Genomic DNA, 7,420 nt, shown 5'->3' with positions numbered 1-7,420 from the left:
CCTGGATGCAGGGGCTTGAAAATCATGTACGCATGCATGTGCATGCCCAAAATCCTGAGAGGAGAAGAGAGGAAAAAACAATTGTGGTATGGCCATCCTATCTACAGGGTGAGTTCTTACTTTCTCTCTCACTATCTCTGTCTCTCTCTGGTGAATTCATATGCCCTATGGCAAAACAAACAAACAAAAACCAAAAATATGTAATTAAAGCAGACTTATTTTTCTAAAGTATCTATCATTTTTCTTTTTAGTGTTCTTTTTTAAAGAAAAGAAACCAGTAACTATAGAATAATAATATTAAGGAGAAAAGGAGTTAGAATCACATAGTGAAAAAAGAAAATTGAGAGGAGAGACTTGTAAAAACAAGGAAGCTGAGACTGAAGATAATATATTATTATGTGTGAGCAAATGGGCTTTAATTCATTATTCTCCACATGCTTTATGATGACACAGCTCAAAGATCTTCATGTTTTTGAAGTCCCTGCTGCTAGCCCCCTACAAGACAATGGTCTTAAATGTATTAACTAATGACCCCAAAATAGTGATTTCATAATATATCACATTTGATCCTTTAGAAAATGACATGGATGATTTAACATACAAATGAGGAAGATAAATGGTTCTCAAGTTATTATACAAATGTCAAAAATATTTATAAACAAATACTTAAGCATATTCATGTAATAACCATTTTTATTCATTGTTTCAATTCTGATACCCTTCCCTCTACTATACTTTTAGTCCAAATTAGTTGGGAAATAAAAAATATTACTCTCATCAGATACACTTTTTTCTCCTTTGCCTGTTACCAGATGGCTTACAGAAATATAATCATTTCTCAGAATTCTTAACTAAAACTTTTAATAAAAAATATAAATGTGTGCTTGAATAATTATGTATCATAATTATGCAATATGCATTAATTTTTAAAGTGCCATATCTATTTTAATTTGACAATTAATCCTAAGTGAACTTCAATAGCTAAATATTTCCTTGACAGTGTCTGGTTCCTGCTCTTGATCTGCTTCTGGTTCTACAGAAGAGCTCAGTTGGAAAACTCACTTACTCAGTATCTTACTATCTTATTACTAGGGCTTTGCAGCCCTCCCTGCAATCAGCTCTAAATTTACTTTCCCTTGATCATTTCTCTTTCTCTGCTAACTTACCTTGCTTGTGCCTCCTATTGTTTGAACGTTGCACCATACTTTGAATGCCTTGGCTGTGCTCTGGCAGGCTAGGTCTCCTGCCTGTGGTCACGACACTCTGCACCCCCCATCTGTCTTTCTCAGTATCTGTATTTACTCTTGCTGTACCCCTGAAGTACCTCCCTTTCCCTTTAAAGTTACAGACTCTGTGACCCCTGCTATTCCAGCCCTCCAAGGACATTAGCACCAGTCAAGTGTCTCATTTTCTGCAAAGTATTAGCAATAGTTTTGCCTTCCTCTGATGTAGTTTCACCCAGGGTGCCACTAGGAACATATTTATTATGCATTTATTGAAAATTTTTCATGCGTCAGGCTCTGTGTATTCTCAATTAATACTGACAATAATCCACCAACATAAGTACCCTTATCAGCATTAAGAAATAATTTGTTTTTCTATAATCTCTGCCCAAACTGACAAGAATAATACAATTGCACCAGATGTCTGGGATTACCCATCCAAAAGGATTTTGCACTTCTTAAACTCTATTTTGCTTAGTTTTCCTTTTTCTATTTCAACTTTTTAAGTTTCCAAATATAGTACTTGAGAAATCTAGAGCTTCCAAATAAACCTATGACCCACTAATAAAATAAATGTTTGTGTTTTCTTTTTATTTGACACTTCATTCTACAACATAGTAAAAAGTTCTCATTAGCTTAAAAGGCACACATTTAAAAAAACTAATGACATGGCTAGATTTAACTTATTAAAGCAAATGAGTAATAAAATGTAATTTAAATGTATAATAATGTTAAGCATCTATGCAGCCAGTTCATTGGCATGATAATTACAAATTATTTTTACTTATTAAGCAAAAAATATCAAATAAAATAAACAACTGGATCACATGCAGGAAACCTAGCCTAGGTTTGGTGTCATTCTAACAATGAGACTAAAGGAAAGGCTGAATATTCTCAATTCTTTTTTTTAATGTTTTACTAATACTGAAAATATTAGCCTTAGTTAATCAGAATTGAGTTTTCACTATGGCAGTGATTTAAAAAGATGATTCAAATATAATAAACCAACCAAGATGAAATTGTGCATAGCACAAAAAAATCTTTTGATATGGTAACTATTATTTTTATACATACTTTTAATTACCTTTCTCCATCAGACAGTAATAACCAGTGAGAACATCTCTGCTTATTCTCACCCAGGAAGAGATGATATAGCAGAAACAATAGCAAGTGAGGCAAATTCTTGACTTTGAAATTAAAAGGCGAAAGAGGAGGCAAACGAGATGGTGATCTAAAAGGACATGTAATTAGATCAAGCCTGTTCTAGTTCAGAGACTAAATAAACATTAAAATATAAAGGATGAGAACGAGTCAAAGACAAAAACAAGAGTGTTAGGTGTTGGTCAGAAAGCTCCCTGTCCTTTGTCCCCATATCTTTGGCCAACCTGTAGGACAGGTGATGTAGAAATGATAGAAGCCTGAGAGGGGTTGGGCTGTTTGTCTTAACAAATAGTCGACTTAATGATGTAATTCTGGAATAAAATTCAAAGTTATATCTGATTTTTTCTTGTAACCTGTGAAATACTTTTAATGTTGGAAATGGAATGATATTATTTCCACTGTGAAATGAAAGCAAAAGACTGATGGTTACTCCTGAAAGACGTGCTTTATGTAAACACAATTGTAGAGCGAAGATAATCATTAGTATCAGCACCTTTGGAAAGAATTCCAAAGATATGCTATCACCAGGAGGAGAAGAAATGCTTATCCTACTAGCTAATTTCTGGGAGTTCGATAGCTAAATAATGATGGAATTTGGGTCTTCACCCACTTACCATCTGCTTCTTTGAGGCTATATTTGAAGTAATTGAATCAAGAGATGAAAAGTATTAACCCAATATAGAAAGATAAGGCTGACTTGAAACAGCATACATTGCAATATTATCAGATTCAAGGGCAAAAGTAAATTTGTCTGTAAGTAGTATTTCCATAAACTTGAATATCTTGATGGGGTCACTACTGCAAATACTTTATGTAATTAAACACTGGAGTTGAGGTTTTATTCATAGCATATATCATATAAATTTCAAAATCTAAATCGAGTATCCTGTCTATGTCATCAAATGAATGTGGCAGTTGGAGTTCCAGCACATATGGCCAAAAATTCAGATGTGTGTTTAAAATGCTTCAGAAAAGACCTGTTTGAGCAGGCGCTTTGTTGGATTTTAAGAGAGAGGGATTTTAAAGTATTTGTACACAATGTGAAAAGTAAATGTTAGAATACATACATAATGTGTTGCAGGGTTTGACTTCCAAAAGGAATAAAAAATAAATGCTACTTGGCAGTGAGTATAACAAATAACATTTTGGAAAGATAAAATATTTTTCTATTGATCCATTTTTTATTATTTTATTTCCATTTCATTTCCTTTTATATATTCAATCACATTATTATTTGTCTTACAAAATGGATATTTCAACAGCTGAACATTTCTCCCTAGTACAATTGATAAAACAACAAAATATCTTCAACAGATAATACCACATTTCTTTGTGCCATTAATGCTTTACCTCCTTTTTATCCTTCTAAATTTTTGAGGATACAGTATTTTGATCTTACTTAGTCTTCATTTTTTTAACAGTCTTTAATAAATGGGTCTTTTTCCTTTAAAATAAAAGCAGAATTGTCTTTACAAATACCATGTGATTTAGAATTTATTTTTCGTTATTGTGTTCTATTATTTGTCTTACAAAATGGATATTTCAACAGCTGAACATTTCTCCCTAGTACAATTGATAAAACAACAAAATATCTTCAACAGATAATACCACATTTCTTTGTGCCATTAATGCTTTACCTCCTTTTTATCCTTCTAAATTTTTGAGGATACAGTATTTTGATCTTACTTAGTCTTCATTTTTTTAACAGTCTTTAATAAATGGGTCTTTTTCCTTTAAAATAAAAGCAGAATTGTCTTTACAAATACCATGTGATTTAGAATTTATTTTTCGTTATTGTGTTCAGTTCAGTTTTTTAAAAAGCAAATTACAAAAATCTATAATTAAAAAATTGAATGCTTAAGCCAAACAAATCTTTTGTTTAGAAGAGGAAAAACATTTGTTTCTGTCTGTAGTAATGTCAGGAAAACATAAAAATGTCTATTGCAAAGTAATGCTAGGAATTTTCTGACATGGAAGTGTTAATTGTGGTTATTTCACTAATATAGCAAGGTTTATTTTGTTACATGCACATATGGATTAAATCAGCATTATAAATGTTCCTGTCACATATTAAAGACAAAGAGAAATATTTTAAAAGGACGACAGCCTTTAAAAGCTTATACGTGGACAGCTTTAATGTATGTTTACAGGTACTGACTACAAGTTAATGGCTACTCTGCTGATTTTACCAAGGTAAAGTCTAATGATAACTGGTAAGATGTACTTTTTATTTTCTCTTCTCTTAATAAAATATCTTAATTAAAGAAAAACCCTTATTGCAAATATCATGCTTAATGGAAAAGCATTTGACTCGTTTCTATTATAGCTCAGAACAAGAGAAGAAGATTTGCTCTGAACACCATTATTCAGTATTGTCTTGGAGGTCAAAGACGATGCAATAGCACAAAGAAAACAGGTAAGGAATATAAGAAAGGGAAAGTGTACCCATGAGGATTAGCTTTAGCTGTATGTACTGAAAAGCCTCAAATAATAATATCCTAAATAAAGTAGAAGTTTCTCTCTCACTTAAAAAAGAGAGAGCGAGTGTAAATCTGGAAGAGAGCCATCAGGACTGGTGCAGCAGCTTTGCAGGGATCAGGGACCCACCCTACCATCTTGCTGCTCTGCCAGTTCACATATGACCTTATATCCAAGGTGAAGCTCTGGCCATCACATGTTCATTCCAGACAGCAGAAAGGAAAACATCAAGAAGAGCTCATCTCTTCCCATTAAGGAGCCTTCACTGACGTTCCACACAATACTTTGCTTAAATCTCATTGACAGGAATGAATTCATCCAGCTGTACCTAGTTGCAAAATTGTATGGGCAATGTCTTTTAAAAGTCTTGCAGTGAACCCAACTGAAAATTGGCGTTTGGGTCAGATAACCAGGAATCTCTGCCAAAGAAAGGAAAAAAAAATGTGTTATTATCCCAGATATCATGATTTTCTCCATAGAGAATGGCAGTGACACTCTGATGCATGCTTTTAAAACTAAGAAGAAACTTCATCAAGGTTGAGACACACACACGTGCACACACATACACACAAATGCTCCTCTAATTACAATGGGGTTTTGTCCCAATGAATCCATTGAGTATAAAATAGCATAGGTTGAAAATGCATTTAACACATCTAACCAACTGAACGGGATAGTTTAGTCTAGCACATTAAATCTAGATGTTGAATGTTCTTTATGTTATATTATTCTATGACTTTTCTGTATATATGACATATTTGATTAAAAATAACTCGTAGTCTGACTCGGTTCACTCAGCACTGTGTGTTCTCATCCAGTATATACCCAATGCTGCACTTTACGGCAAAAACTGAAAGATTGGTAGAGATCATAACATGGAGGACAAGTATAGATACCAGAGACTATAGAGGATAGCATGGATCAGGGGTTGAGAAAAAGGGACTCAGAAATAAACATTTAACAGACACAAGAATGGAAAGTTATTTGTTAAAGATGATGAATATAGTAATATCCTTATCATGATTGACATGTACTGCACATGTGCTTTGAAAAACATATTGTACACTGTGAAGATGTGCAATTTTGGTTTTATAGTTTGCTAAAGGTTGCTTGCTTTCATGAATGAGAGAGAGAAAGAGAAAGAGAGAGAGAGAGAGAATGAGAAATCACCCAGCCAGGGGAGATAGACACACTGCAATCCCTTCTCCTCTTTTCTCCTCTCATTTTCTTGGGATTTGGAGCATGCATGCACATATACTCAGCATGAGTTTCAAGCCACTAGGTCTGCAACTCAAACAGCATAGTTGGTCATGTGGGATCCAGTCACCTTAACCACCACACCACTTGTTGGTCCAAGATGTACAATGATTAAATGTAAATAAAAATAAATTTTAAAAATGACTTGCAAAAGCAAAGAGGGAGAAGAATAAAGAAACTTTACAATGTATCTTGGAAATCGGCAAAATGTTCAGTGGCTAAGCTCTAAAATTATAGACCTAAGTGTAAATCTCTAGCTCTTCCACATGTTTATATGACATTGAGCAACTTACTTAATCTCTTCCATCTGAGTTTTCTAATCTGTAAAACAGAGCAGTGGCCTAGAGTTTAGACAGAAGTACAAAATGCATGTGAAATGCTTAGCACACTTGCCTGGCACATAGCAAAACTTAATTTTTGGTAGCTATTTTTCCATTACTCCCTGTGCTATTTGTATTTAGGATCACTATAGCACCTAGGAGTGTTCTACACTTGTTTCTATTTCAAAAAGCTTTCCCAAGGGATTCTTCTTACCAGTTCTCAAGATACAGTAAGCAAAAATATGAAGGGTGAATTCCTTTAAACAGGCAAATCCAGGTAAGTAAGACGGAATTAAAAGCTATATTTTAAGATATTGGTATCAGATGATTACATGGCATAGCTTTTCCCCTTAAACACATAGTCTATTGGAAGGAATTTAGCTATTTAATTTAGAATGAGAAAGAAGAATAGGAAAATTTGTTACAACTGCTAAAGTTGATAAAAGCTCTGTCTCCAAAAACAGTCCTTTATTGAGGCTTCAACACATGACTTTGAGTGGGAGGAGCACAATTCAGTTCACAGCAGAAAGAAGGGGAAGATGTGAAGTTGCTCATGGGGCTTAACCCAGTGAGCCCATGACTGTGTTTGTCTTTGTACCTCATGCTATTTCTGGCATTCTGCATGTAATAGCTTATCACCATAGCCTCTATTAACCTCATTTAAAAATTGAGAAAACTCAAACTGGGCGAAATGAACAAGTTTGCTCCAAGTCATGCAGCTAGTAAATGCTGAGAACGAAATCCATGCCTGCTTGATTCTAGAAATGCTAAAATAAGCACTTTAAAGAAGTAGGATGTAGCTCTATTCCCAGCTACAAATCTTCCATCTGAAACAAGGCTACCAACTATAGCATCAGCTCAAAACTGTTCATGCCACTTGCTAAACTTAATATGTCTAAGGTAAGATCAGTTCAATAAAATTGTACAAAGGTTAAAAAAACTTTCCAAGTCTGTGACAAATAACAGACATTTTTAAAACAG

The sequence above is a fragment of the Tupaia chinensis genome, unplaced genomic scaffold (genome assembly GCF_000334495.1).
Source record: "Tupaia chinensis unplaced genomic scaffold, TupChi_1.0 Scaffold000272_1, whole genome shotgun sequence".
NCBI classification, from domain to species: Eukaryota; Metazoa; Chordata; class Mammalia; order Scandentia; family Tupaiidae; genus Tupaia; species Tupaia belangeri.
The sequence above is the reverse complement of the archived record's forward strand: the minus strand, read 5'-3'. Positions refer to the sequence as shown.